The 15,262-nt window shown below is 41.7% G+C and overlaps 1 protein-coding gene across 13 annotated transcripts in view; it reads left to right on the forward strand.

Moving 5' to 3' along the window:
• Nucleotides 1-15,262, forward strand: part of KLHL13 (kelch like family member 13) — a 132,324-nt gene that overhangs the window by 21,265 nt on the left and 95,797 nt on the right. The window lies entirely within an intron of this gene.

The raw sequence follows: 15,262 nt of genomic DNA on the forward strand, positions 1-15,262 counted from the left end.
CAGGGTTTGTCCCTGCCAGGCAACATAAACAGTAGCTTATAGCAGTAGATATTTCAGTACCATTTCCCCCTATTATAGAAGGGTAGGTGCCAGATTACAAATTTGAAAATTGCCAGGGAGGAAAGGGAGAGGTAAAATGGGATAGGGATGGTCTAGATCAGTGGCTGTGAAACTTTTTACCTGCAAAGGACCCCTTTGGCACCTGATTAAATTTCTCAAACCCCTTTCATTTAATATTTATAAACGTTAATGTTTTTCTTCTATTAGTTAGGTTACTTTATTATTTAAAAAAAATATAGTTAAAATAAGACTCTCTAACCAAAAGAAAAATGTAGTGCAAAATCATGTTCTGCAAGCGGTAAGTTACAGATTACCATTCTGGTGTGCCCTACTGCAGAACTCCAAACCCCCACATAACCTTATGAAAACATCCGCTCAGTATGGAGCAGTTGTCGTCAAAGCTAACAGTGTTAGGAATCGTTAGGAAAGGGACAGATAATAGAGTAAATATCACAATGCCACTGTATAGGGTGCAGCCACACCTTGAATATGTGTGCAGTTCTGGTCAGCCCCTCCCCCCAAAAATATATAAGAAATGGAAAAGGTACAGAGAAGGGCAACAAAATTAATTAAGGGAATGAAACGACTTCTGTATGAGGATAGATTAAAAGGGCTGGGTGTTTTCATCTTAGAAAATAGATGACTAATGGGGGCTGTGATAGAGGTCTTATAAAATCATGAATAGGGAAGTGTTATTTATCCCTTCACATGACACAACAACCAGGGGTCTCAAAGAAATGAATAGGCAGCAGGTATTAAATAAACATGAGGAAGTGCTGCTTCATATAATGCACAGTGAACCTGTGGAACTCATTGCCAGGGGATGTTGTCAAGGCCAAAAATATAATGGGATTAAAAAAAGAACTAGATAAGTTCATGAAGGATAAGTCCATCAATGGGTATTAACCAAGATGGTCAGGGATGCAACCCTGTTCTATGGGTGTAGCCTCTGACTCCCAGAAGCTGGGACTGGATGACAAGGGATGGATAATTGTCCTGTTCGTTCCCTCTGAAACATTTGGCGCTGTCCACTGTTGGAAGACAGGATACCGGGCTAGACGGACCATTGGTCTGACCCAGTATGTCTGTTCTTATGTTCATGGTGGACCCCTGGGAGTCTGGGTACCTCACTTTGGGAACCACTAGTTTAGGTATACTTAATCTTGTTCCAGCAGAGGGTGGAAGGACTAGATACCCTCTCAGGTCTCTTCCAGCTCCACATTTGTATGATTTTATGACAGCTCAAAGTTTTGTGGCCCAAACAAGGATGACAGAAAAATTAGGGGGCAAAGAAGCTAGGAAAGGGTAAGTTTGTCAGGGATTAATATGGGGTTATGGGTAAATATAAATTCAACTCTAAATCTTGAGAAGCAAGGCCCATATATGTCTTCCAGCGTGTTTCTAGAGGGCCTAGTGCAGCAGTCCCCACTTTTGATTTGGGCTTCTTAGCAATACTGCTCATAAGGGAAAGCATTACTTAATAAAACCCTTCCTCCGCCCACCCCTTACATCTGCATAAAGTGAATCCGTCTGGTTTGCCTTGGTTTAAAAGGTTAGTAGAATAATGGTCCCAAAAATACTGTCAAGATAATCTCTCCATTTAAAGGGGGATGTTTCGTGACTGCTAGTTTTCTGCACTGCCAGTTGAAAACGCTAGTATATTCGGAAAGCAATCTATGTAGTAAAACTGAGTTTAAACTTCACTTCGTACATAAGTACCTGATTTCTTTGCAAGCAATGAGGTATTTTAAAAAAAGTTGATAAAATCAGGTTCCGAGTATTTCCCACTGGCCCTGATTATATGCCTGAAGCTTATTGATTTATCTGAGTGAAATAGCGCAGTCTGAAACAAAATTCTACTTTTTGTATGGAGTCTGTCTACAGCTCAGTACTTAGTTGTTGTGTGAATAAGCAGGCAGTTTTCATTTTAAATGTCTATTTTGCATAAATCTTTGTTTAAAATTTGTCCAGAGGAGCAGAATTATTTGGTTTGTCTGATGTTTCTTGTTGCCAGACTGTGGCTGTTGTAGAGTTCAAGTTATGCAGTCTGATTCTCAGACATGGTTTGACTTGAAAGCCAAGATCCTTTAGGGTACAGACGCCTACGTACTTAGACAATGAAATAATCCAATTTTTAGCTCGGCAGCCCAGGAGCATGTTGTGTTAGACCAAATGCAAATACTGCATAGCAGCTGGATTTGTCGAGCAATATCAAGCTTTTAGTGTTCCATGGCAGCACAAAGTGTGTATTGTTTTTTATTTATTAAACAGTTTTTGAGGCTTATTTTGTTATATGTAAGATGTCTTATTTTGTTAAATATAAGACTGCTACGTCTACCATGAAATAAAGATTTTTGGGTTACAGAATGTTCATGATACTGTACTGGATGATTTCAAGGCATACAATGAGGAGAGGGGCAGGCAACGGGGGTTACAAAGGTCTGTTATTCACATTGCTATCTTTTGTTTTCAGTGCCAACTTTTGTCCTTGGTATTAATAATTCAACTTTGAACTAAATGAATCGGATGCTTAAATTTGCTTTAACAAAAATGTCTCGCTGTAAAAGCTCGCTTTTAGTGTAATGGCTTATGTAAAACTTTATTTAAAATTATACGTTAAAAAAAAAGTTTTAGATAACATAGTTCAGTTCAGTGGACTACTCTAGTAGAGTAAAACAAAATTTTAGGTGTTATTTCCTGAAATATCACTTGTGATCAACAGAGTATCTGTTAAGCGTTATATGTTAAGAGGAAATGTGAATTGACTGTACATACGTTGAATGCACTTTAGTGTGGACTGTGAGGTCTGTTGATGATTTTTAGTGAACACCAGACGCTTCCTTAAATTGTAGACCCTGGCTTATCACAGCACAGATGGAAGCGCTCTTCAGTGTTTTGAATCTTGAGGAGAGAAATCCTGAGAAAACGGTTTCAAAAAATCGTATCTCTTAATTTCACACACTCCTCTTACTGAAGGAGAAAGTGGTAGTGAAAAACCTCCAAAGATTATAGCTGCTGGTAAAATTGTTCTGAAAATGCTTGCTTCTTGTGTCTCCATATTAGTCCTTGATAAGTGACCTGACACAGTAAGTATCATAATACGATGTAGGATTTACATTTGGCTTCAGAACAGAATACCCTCTGTAAGAGAAAAGGGTCTAAATCTTTATATACTACTATCATGCTGTCAGAGTGCTCAGCCATCAACTTACAGCTCTTGTCATGTTTTCAATTATTTGTACAGGGTTTTGGAAATATAAAGTGCTGCATTAATAGTTACCAATTGCCCGCGTTTGTGATTCTTGCCTGTGATATGTTAACATGGCGTTCCTGGTTCTGATATAAGAATGAGAAGCTAAAAACAATCTTTTTTGTAAAAGTACTTTGGCTTTACTCTATTTCTGATTTTTAAATCACTGTTACTAATTAAATGACCATTGTAATTGAAGAAGAAAGAGATTTTGAGTTCATCTACTTTTTTAAAGGCAGACTATATAGCAGCTTGAAAAATCTACTAGCTCTGGCAAGTGGGACTCTTGAATCTTCAAACTCTGCAGAATCAAACCTTTCATTAAAAAATAAAAAAATCTAGCCCTTAAATATGAAAAGTGGACGCCAATGCAGCTCAGTATTCTTCAACCTGCAGGGAGCCCCATTGTTCAGTTATTACAGTAGTGTTTGGAGATTTCAGCTGCTGTTTGATCTCACTCTCATGGGCATTGTACAAACAAAATGAAAAGACGGTTTCTGCCTCCAGGAGTTTACAAACCAAGTATAAGATAAGAGAGAACAGGTGGAGGTGGGGGAGGAGGCCATTATAACTATAATAAGCAGCGATAACAGCACACCAGCTGCCAATCCGTTAAGTGTCTTGTAAGCAGGCACCACAGCCTAGGTGACTTATGGTGGGATGTGAAGAAGAATAATGTAATGCATTTATGGATTTTTAAAGGGAGCTCCTCCCATATATAAGGGGTTGTACGGGCGAAAGCATGACAATGCTTGTTGGACAGTTTGACTAATGGAAAATAAAGGCTGACATCACTGGTGTGGCAGAAGAGGGCGTAGATGACTCCATACCATGTAAGAAATAGGGCAGAGCTAAGCCCTAAGAGCCTAAATACAGACTACAAATAGTTCATTCTTCATGTGGTGGAAGAGGAGGCGCCAGTGGAGGGATACACAGAATGAGGGTTATAGTGCATGAGATGACAATCCAGGAAGATGTTTGCACCAGTGTTTAAATGAATTTAAGGGCAGAGCGGCAATGTGACATTTGTCCAGACCAGAAAGGAGTTTTCAGTAGTCAACTGAAATAGATCAAATTTAGCTGTGTGGAAGTCAAACATGGCTTTTAGGGTTGCCAACTTTCTAATTTCTGAAAACTGGAACCTTGTGCCGCCACTTCCCCCAACACTCCACCGCTGCTTTGCCATCCCCCTCCAAGGCCCTGTCCCTGCTTGCTCCTCTCCCCTCAAGGCCCTGCACTCTGCCCTCTCCTTCCTGGTCACTGCTCTCCCCTATTCTCCTTCCTCATTGTTCAAGAGAGTATGTGACTTAAAAAATGCAAGTTATTTATGATCCCAATATGGCTTATGTGAAAGTCACAATTATTTTTCAAAAAGAAAAGGAGTACTTGTGGCACCTTAGAGACTAACCAATTTATTTGAGCATGAGCTTTCGTGAGCTACAGCTCACTTCATCATGCTCAAATAAATTGGTTAGTCTCTAAGGTGCCACAAGTACTCCTTTTCTTTTTGCGAATACAGACTAACACGGCTGTTCCTCTGAAACCTGTAATTATTTTTCAGTGACACATGAAGAATTTTGGCATTCGCCAAAACTCAAGAATATCTTAGAGTTGAGAATTAGATACAGGGCTGATATAAGTTTATTTATCTGATTTATCTCATGGTAGCTAAGACACTGATCTTTGAGACTAACTCCTAACAGGTAAGGATGATGGAGAAAATATTCACAGTTCCTTTTGAATACTTTATGGTAAAAAAAGGCTTTGGTGTATTGTTGGCCTCCATTTGAATGGAAGTAGCAGTCTCCTGCGTGCCAGTTGAAATTTTTCTTACAGCCCGAAGGGTATGCCTGCATAGAAGTCCTGGTGTGTAGACCTATCCAAATTAGCTGTATCTAACTAGCTGGGTACCACAATGTGGACTTCAACTCGGGCTGTACAAGTGTGCCTGGACCCCTGGATAATTACATAAGGTAGACGTCTACAGTGCATATTATTGGCAGTGTATAGGGTACATGTAGCTATGTGTTACAGTGAAAAGCAAGTTATGTCCACACCGCGGGGTATAACTACACACATGAATGAAAGGCTTCAGCAGTGAGTAGCTGCTGGAGCCTTTCTTCTGCTAGAGCCTTTCCCTGCATTGGGGAAGGACTGTGGCAGCAGGACGCTACACTGCTAAAAATAGCTGTGTGGACAGAGGAGACATTGCTTGTGCTTGTAGAGAGATGTGTAGGGCACATAACCACAGGGTTCAGGCATGTTTTACTTGCCTAAACAGTGCCTCACTGTGATGGGTTGGATCACAGAAACCCTCTTGAGAACTGCCAACTGATGTGCCGAGACTACTTCTGCCCCTGCTTTTGCGCCCCGGCAACTTGGGACTTCAGTGCCCTGCCTGGTTTGAGCCAGACCCGCTAGCCTGCTGCAAACCCAGACCCAGGTCTGAACCACATCCCCTTACAGCTGTAGGCTTAATTGAAAGCAGCTTAAGAAGTGTTTCTGTCTTTAACACTCAGATGCCCAACTCCCAATGGGGTCCAAACCCCAAATAAATCCTGTTTATTTTGTGTAAAGCTTATACAGGGTAAACTCATAAACTGTTGGCCCTCTATAACACTGATAGAGAGGTATGCACAGGGTTAATTAATAAGTAAAAAGTGATTTTATTAAGTACAGAAAGTAGGTTCTAAGTGGTTCCAAGTAATAGCAGACAGAACAAAGTGAATTACCAAGTAAAATAAAATAAAACATGCAAGTCTATGCCTAATACAGTAAGAAAACTGAATACAAATAAAACCTCATCCTCAGAGGAGTTCCAGTAAGCTTCCTTTTACAGACTGCTCTCCTTCTAGTCTGGGTTCAGCAATCACTCACACCCCCTGTTTGTGAAACTTTGTTCCAGTTTCTTTCAGGTATCCTTGGGAGTGGAGAGGCTATCTCTTGAGCCAGCTGAAGACAAAATGGAGGGGTCTCCCATGGCCTTAAATAGACTTTCTCTTGTGGGTGGAGACCCCTCTCTTCCCCTGTGTAGAATTCCAGCTACAAGATGGAGTTTGAGTCACATGGGCAAGTCACATGACTCAGAACTTACAGGTAGCAGCCATGGTTCACATGCTATCTTGAACAGCCACATGTAGACTTCTTATGTGGGTTGGAGCCTTACAAGATCCATTGTCCATTAAGTGCTTCTTGATTGGGCACTTAATTTGCACATTCCTTTCTCAAGAAGCTGATGAAATGCTTTATTAAGGCTACTTAAAAATCAAGCAAGTAAACAGCCAATATTCATAACTTCGAATACAAAAATGGTACATGCATACAAATAGGATGAATAGATTCAGTAGATCATAACCTTTACAGAGATGTGTTACATGGCATATGTAGCCTCAAACATATTCCAGTTATGTCATATACATTCATTAGCATATTTCCATTAGGCTTTATGGAGTGCACCGTCACGCTCACCATATACACTGCTATTTGTACCTGTGCTAGGCGGACATGGTTTGTATGTAGTCTGCTTGCTGCCTGTCAAGGTTCCTCCCCCACTCTGAACTCTAGGGTACAGATGTGGGGACCTGCATGAAAAACCTCCTAAGCTTATCTTTACCAGTTGTCTGGGCGAGTTACAGCATTTAGCTTACGGTAGTCCACGCAAAAACGTATTTCCCCATCTGGTTTGGGAACTAGAACCACTGGAGATGCCCATGCACTTTCAGAGGGGCGGATTACACCCATCTGTAACATATCCTGGATCTCCCGTTCTATAGCAGTTTTAGCTTGAGGAGACACCCGGTAAGGTTGGACCCTAACTGGGTGAGCATTACCTGTGTCAATGGAGTGGTATGCCCGTTCAGTCAGTCCTGGGGTGGCTGAGAACGTTGGCGCGTAGCTAGTGCACAGCTCCTGGATCTGCTGTCGCTGCATACGCCCAAGGGTCATGGAGAGGTTCACCTCTTCCACACCACCAGCACATTTCCCTTCGTAGTAGACACCTTCAGGCCACTCAGCGTCGTCTCCTCCCTGGGCTGTAAACTGACAAACCTTTAATTCTCTGGAATAAAAGGGCTTTAGAGAATTAATATGGTACACCTTAGGCTTTCGGTTGGAGGTGGGGAATGCTATGAGATAATTAACAGCTCCCAGGCGCTCCTGGACCGTGAATGGCCCTTCCCACGATGCTTCCATTTTATGGGCCTGGAGCGCCTTTAAGACCATGACCTGGTCTCCTACTTTGAAGGAACGCTCTCTGGCATGTTTATCATACCAGGCTTTTTGCTCTTTTTGAGCATCCTGTAAGTTTTCTCTAGCAAGGGCTAAAGAGGTTCGGAGGGTGTTTTGTAGGTTGGTTACAAAGTCCAGAATGTTAGTTCCTGGAGAAGGTGTAAATCCCTCCCATTGCTGCTTCACCAACTGCAATGGCCCCTTAACCTCACGGCCATATACAAGTTCAAATGGGGAAAACCCTAAACTGGGATGTGGTACAGCTCTGTAGGCAAAGAGCAACTGCTGCAACACTAGGTCCCAATCATTGGAGTGCTCATTTACGAATTTACGTATCATGGCCCCCAAAGTTCCATTAAACTTCTCCACCATGCCATTTGTTTGATGATGGTAAGGAGTGGCAACCAAGTGATTTACCCCATGAGCTTCCCAAAGGTTTTTCATAGTTCCTGCCAGGAAATTAGTCCCTGCATCTGTGAGGATGTTGGAGGGCCAATCTACCCTGGCAAAAATGTCTGCTAGTGCCTGGCACACACTTTTAGCCCTGGTGTTGCTTAGAGCTACTGCTTCAGGCCATCGGGTGGCAAAATCCATGAAAGTCAGTATGTACTGCTTTCCTCTGGGTGTCTTTTTCGGAAAAGGACCCAGAATATCCACAGCTACTCGCTGAAATGGAACTTCAATGATGGGGAGTGGTTGTAGAGGGGCTTTGACCTGGTCTTGGGGTTTTCCCACTCTTTGGCACACCTCACAAGACTGGACATAGGTAGAAACATCCTTGCCCATTCCCTCCCAGTGGAATGACCCCCCCAAATGGTCTTTGGTCCTGTTCACCCCAGCATGGCCACTAGGGTGATCGTGGGCTAAGCTCAAGAGCTTGGCCCGGTATTTAGTTGGAACTACCAACTGTCTCTGAGGATGCCAGTCTTCCTGGTGTCCACCAGAAAGAGTTTCCTTGTATAAAAGTCCTCTTTCTATAACAAACCTGGATCGATTAGAAGAGCTGAGAGGTGGTGGGTTGCTCCGTGCCGCCGTCCAAGCTCTCTGGAGGCTTTCATCTGCTTCCTGTTCGGTCTGGAACTGTTCCCTTGATGCTGGAGACATCAGTTCCTCATGGGATTGTGGACCTAGGCTTGGTCCCTCTGGAAGCGATATAGGGGATGGAGCTGTTTCTGTTGACTGTGAACCGCTCTCCGCTGGTGCACTATGTTGGGATTCAGGCTCCGGCTGAGCCTCTTGTGTAGGGTTATCGGCTGCTGCCAGTTCAGGTTCAGTGGGGCCCTCTGGTGTTGAGGTTGCAAGTACTGGATTCAGTGCTGGCACGGGGTCTGGTGTTGGTTGTTTGGCTGGTTCCGTTTCTGGGACTGGTTCCGTCTGGGTCTCTGGGACTGGATCCACTACTGCTGTTGCAGACATTGGCCTGGGGTCCAGGTCCATCACCTCTGACCGGGTCCTGATAGAAGTTTCCGGAACAGAGCTAGGCCTCACGGCTTGTTTAGCCTGGCTGCGGGTGACTGTTCCCACCCTCTTGGCCTGCTTCACATGCTTGGCCAAGTCTTCCCCCAACAGCATGGGGATGGGATAATCATCATAGACTGCAAAAGTCCACATTCCTGACCAGCCCTTGTACTGGACAGGCAACTTGGCTGTAGGCAAATTGAAAGAGTTGGACTTGAAGGGTTGAATCGTCACTTGGATCTCTGGGTTGATTAAATTGGGGTCCACTAAGGAAGCATGGATAGCTGACACTTGTGCTCCGGTGTCCCTCCACGCGGTGACCTTCTTCCCGCCCACACTCACAGTTTCCCTCCGCTCCAAGGGTATCTGGGAGGTATCTGGGCCTGTGGACCTCTGGTGTGATTCCGGTGCAATGAACTGTAATCTGTTGGGGTTCTTGGGGCAGTTGGCCTTTACATGCCCCAGCTCGTTACATTTAAAACATCATCCAGCTGACGGGTCACTGGGGCGAGGAGGGTTGCTGGAGAACGGGGTGGTGGGACGATAAGGGGTCTGGAGGGTTCTTTGGGAGGTAGGTGGGGCTTTGGGCGGCCCCCGGTAATAGGGTGTGGTCTGGGGTGGTCCCTTCTGGTCTCCGCTCCAACTGCGACCAGTTTTCTTCTTCTCTGCCACCTCCACCCATCTGGCTCCAATCTCTCCTGCCTCGATTACAGTTTTGGGTTTCCCATCTAGGATGTATCTTTCTATTTCCTCAGGAACACCCTCTAAGAATTGTTCCATTTGCATTAGGAAGGGCAAATTTACTGGAGAGTCAACACTTGCTCCTGATATCCAGGCATCCCAATGTTTCACAATGTGGTAGGCATGTTGGGTAAATGACATGTCTGGTTTCCACCTTAGGGCTCTGAACCTCCGATGAGACTGCTCGGGTGTTATCCCCATTCTGACTCTCGCCTTGGATTTAAACAGTTCGTACTTGTTCATGTGTTCTTTAGGCATTTCAGCTGCCACCTCAGCTAAGGGTCCACTGAGCTGCAGCCTCAGCTCTACCATGTATTGGTCAGTAGAGATGTTGTACCCAAGGCAGGCCCTTTCGAAGTTTTCTAAGAAGGCCTCAGTATCATCACCTGCCTTGTAGGTGGGGAACTTTCTGGGATGGGAAGTGGTACTTGGAGAAGGATTGCTAGGGTTTGTTGGGATATTCCGCTGAGCCTTTATCTTCTCCACCTCCTCCACATGCTTCCTCTCTTTTTCCTTCTCCTCCAGTTCTTTGGCCCTTGCTTCCATTTCTTTGTCCCTTGCTTCCATTTTCAGCCGCATGAGTTCTGTCTGTCTTTCATGTTCCCTTTGTTTTTCCGCAGCCTGAAATCTGGCTAGTTCCAGCTTTTGTCGAGCCGTGGATTTGGTCATTCTAACCTCTCTGTTTTTAACTAACTTTACACCCAAGGTTTAGAAATAAACAACAAAACTTGGCTGTAAAATTTTGCTGTGCTGGAATAGAATACCTATTCTCTGATAGTGATTGTCAGCCTACAGAAAAAGAGAATTCCCTTGTCTCTGCTCTGGGCCCAAATCAAAGCAAAAAACCTCCAACTACTTGGAAACCTGCTTACCAGCAGCCCAAAGGAAAAAAAAAATTCCTTTTTAAACCTGTGCTCCTTGTAAAACAAAAAAATCAAAATCCTAAAAAAAAAACCCTGCCACTTTTGTCTCCAGGCAAATGGGTAGAACACACACCCCCTATTTACTTTTAGGAAGAAAAGAAGAAGGGAAAAAAAAAAAAAAAACTCTGGGTTGGAAGACTGTGAATTTCCCTGCAGGAGTTAAGTACCCTGCCTCCAGGCAAAGAAAACCTGCAATTCACAAAGATAATCCCCTTTTGTCTCTGCTTGGCCACAAAGCAGAGAAAAACCAAGCTGCTTTCAGTTTCAGCTGCTTTCTGGACTTCCTTTCCAAAGGAAAAAAAAAATTCCTTTTTAAAATCTGTATTTCTAGTTCAAAAAATCTCAACTGGATCTCAAAATGATTTCAGGTTAATCCCACCACTATGCCACCATGTCAAGGTTCCTCCCCCACTCTGAACTCTAGGGTACAGATGTGGGGACCTGCATGAAAAACCTCCTAAGCTTATCTTTACCAGCTTAGGTCAAAACTTCCCCAAGGTACAAAATATTCCACCCGTTGTCCTTGGACTGGCCGCTACCACCACCAAACTAATACTGGTTACTGGGGAAGAGCTGTTTGGACGTGTCCTTCCCCCCAAAATACTTCCCAAAACCTTGCACCCCACTTCCTGGACAAGGTTTGGTAAAAAGCCTCACCAATTTGCCTAGGTGACTACAGACCCAGGCCCTTGGATCTTAAGAACAATGAACAATCCTCCCAACACTTGCACCCCCCCTTTCCTGGGAAATGTTGGATAAAAAGCCTCACCAATTTGCATAGGTGACCACAGACCCAAACTCTTGGATCTGAGAACAATGAAAAAGCATTCAGTTTTTTACAAGAAGACTTTTAATAAAAAATAGAAGTAAATAGAAATAAAGAAATTCCCCCTATAAAATCAGGATGGTAGATATCTTACAGGGTAATTAGATTCAAAAACATAGAGAACCCCTCTAGGCAAAACCTTAAGTTACAAAAAAGATACACAGACAGAAATAGTTATTCTATTCAGCACAATGCTTTTCTCAGCCAATTAAAGAAATCATAATCTAACACATACCTAGCTAGATTACTTACTAAAAGTTCTAAGACTCCATTCCTGGTCTATCCCCGGCAAAGACCCAGCATACAGACAGACACAGACCCTTTGTTTCTCTCCCTCCTCCCAGTTTTTGAAAGTATCTTGTCTCCTCATTGGTCATTTTGGTCAGGTGCCAGCAAGGTTACCTTTAGCTTCTTAACCCTTTACAGGTGAGAGGAGCTTTCCCCTGGCCAGGAGGGATTTCAAAGGGGTTTACCCTTCCCTTTATATTTATGACACTGCCGTAAGAGGCTTGCAGTATAGACGTGTAGGCAGCTGGGTTGTGCTGAAGCCCTGGCTTACAACTAGGTGGGATATGTGTACACGAGCCACAGTCGCATCACGAGGTGCAGGCATACCCTAAGAGTTGGGGAGGGGGAGAAATTAATGCTCTTGTAGTACTAATCACAGAATTGTCCCATCAAGAATTCAGAATAAAGCCTGAACTAATCCCTCCCTCCCCTGCCACCTGGGATTCTCTCATCTCTGCAGCATTTAAGTGTTACCACAAGTTATCTCACTTTAATAAATTGAGCTAACTGGTATTTAAACCTTTCCAAAAATTGAGTTTTTTGCCTTTTGCCAGTAGGGAATTTCACCCAGTTAGCCTTGCACATTAGTAAACATTAATTATTAGTTTTAAAGACACAGATTTTTGCCCTATTTATTAGGTCACTTAAATTTTGAGGCATCATTTATTCAATCTAGAGAGTATAAACCATGTTTAATGTTTCACTTAAACATTTTCAACAGAATGCAGAGTGTTTCACAAGCATACATTGAAATATAAGTTTCTCTGAAGTATATAAGCATCTGGATTAAAATTTACAACTTGGGTGTTAGTAAAAGTCAACCATTTATTTAGTTACCTAATTTTCAGAAGTTCTGAGTGTCCAGAATTGCCACTGAAGTTGCAGGGAGGGGACTTTGGGCGCTGACAACCTCTGAACGTTTTTGGTGTTTTACACAATTGCACTCAAGTTTAAAACAAATTTGGCCTATAAACATTTAATATCGGAAAACTGAGGGTACGTTCCTGAAGGCCACACAGTGACTCAATGATAGAGGCAGTTGTAGACCAACTGAGTTGACTTTTAGTCTCCTGCTGTAACCAGTACTATTATTCCTCTGTGGTAAATTGTATTAGGGCTTACTTAGAAAGAAGTTGGTTGTTGGAAAAGTGGCAAAACTAGGTATCTCCATCAATTTTTGGAGGCTTTTTAGCCAGCTGAATTACTTACCTAATGGTATCACATGCATGATTAAATGTAAATTCTGCTGGTTGTTGCAAGAGAGCTAGATACATTTGGGAGGAGAGTGAAGAAAGGCTTTCATTCTGCTGTTTTTACTCATAGCTTGTAGGTTTAAAATGTTATGAATTGAATACTAAAAATCAAATTTACATACTAAAATTTTTATTTCCTCTACCCTTAAACCATACAATATCCTGGACTACATGAATTTGTCTAAAAAAAAAAACCCAGTCAACTTTTAATTAGCTGCCAGTTTACTGGCAAATACTTTTTTTTCTAATTTCTGGTCTTCTGCCGTACAGTTGTGCATGCAGTATTTCAAGTTAGTATGGGGAGGTGGTAGATGCTGATTGCATCATACTTTTTATTGCAATGGGAGTAAAGTAATTGGGGGGAAAATGTGTGGGTTTTTAACAAGTGTATTCAATCTAGGGTATTTTTTAAAAGGTGCAGAGATAAAGGATTTGGCTAAAATCCATACTCTGACACTTTGTTTGGAAATAGACCTCTGCTAACAACCAGATTAAAAATCAGTATTCCTTTTGATATTAAATCTTTAGAAAATTATCTAAACTTTGAGAAATTCTCAATCTTTGATGAAGTGAGCTGTAGCTCACGAAAGCTCATGCTCAAATAAATTGGTTAGTCTCTAAGGTGCCACAAGTGCTCCTTTTCTTTCAGTCTTCTACAGTTTATTTGCTTGTCTTGCAAAAAGCAAATAATCACACAGGTGTCTCATTTATTTGTTAACTTTATATGCTGCTAATTGATTCTGCAAACACCATGTGAGTCGTCCTGGTGAGTTCAGTGGTACTCCTCACATAGTTACTCACATGCGTGAGAATGTAAGGTCATGGGGTAAGATTAAATTTAGCTCTTCCATTATAAACTTGCATTTCCAAAGTTTAGTTAGTTTTTTGTTTTGAAATAAGCAGTGCAAGATATTAGCTGAAGAGTGATATTTCTTGGCTTGGATAAAAATGTTTGTCCTTTATTGATAAAGTTACCAACTTGTATTCTAAAAAAAGGCATTTAAAATCTACAAGGGGTTGGGTCTTCATTTGTATTCTTGCATTGAAACTTGATGCGGTGAGCTGTATCCCACCCACGATATTGTACATAATGTGCACGAGAAAGGTACAAATTGTATTGTAAATACAAATAAAGTTAGCACTTGATGATCTGATGTTAAAGTTGCCCAGTAACTTTTTTAGGAACACATTAATATTTAAAGGAGTACTTGTGGCACCTTAGAGACTAACACATTTATTTGAGCATAAGCTTTCGTGAGCTACAGCTCACTTCATCAGATGCATTCAGTGAATGCATCTGAAAGCTTATGCTCAAATAAATGTGTTAGTCTCTAAGGTGCCACAAGTACTCCTTTTCTTTTTGCGAATACAGACTAACATGGCTGCTACTCTAAAACCTGTCATTAATATTTAAGTATTATGTTCTAGAGATCAGTGTAATTTTAAATACCAAACATATATTTTTTGTACATAAAATTCTATACTTTTTTTGTATCCCACAGATCAAGGAAGCTCTAATAATTGAAAAAGTTAGGTAAATATTTAAATGGTACAAAAATAATTGTGGATCTGATTACCAAAACCCTGACTTCAAAGTTACAGCTGATTCACAGCTTAAACTGAAAACATTTTTAAAGTTCCATAACAGTAATAAAGGAGTGACATGGCTCTTTTTTTCTGTTTTGCACAATTTTAATGAAAGCCCTTTCTGCAGCTCAAAGATTCTGTTAGGAGAGAATTCTTAAATGGATATTTAAAAACAATTTCATATAACGTGACTTTGTGCCCCAATTGCAATTTGTACAATGTGGTTTCAATTTTTGTCTTGTTTTTTAAATATTAAGATGAGGCAGTATATTCTTAATGACTTCCAAAAACATTTTTGCTACTTCATAGTTGACAGGGCGGAATGTGACCAAACAGGTTAACTGGTTTCTTAGCAGTCCTTTCTTGTTGCACACACAGGATCTAAATGCAGTACCTTGTAAAAAGTTGTTTGACTTCAGGTTTGCCAGAGTGACAGTTATGCAGGCAGAATAGGTGAGGATTTGTGCTAAAATTGTGCTAAACTTGCTTAAATATCTTCTATACATTCAAATTTTGTGAATGAGATGGGGAGAACACAGTTCTAAGAAATGTGTCATGGGGGGATGACTATCTCTACTCTGGATTGGCAATTTATTTTTATAGTGTTTAGATATTTATACTTGAGACATTTTAGTTCATGAATAGTAAT

The sequence above is a fragment of the Caretta caretta genome, chromosome 9 (assembly GCF_965140235.1).
Source record: "Caretta caretta isolate rCarCar2 chromosome 9, rCarCar1.hap1, whole genome shotgun sequence".
NCBI lineage: Eukaryota > Metazoa > Chordata > Testudines > Cheloniidae > Caretta > Caretta caretta.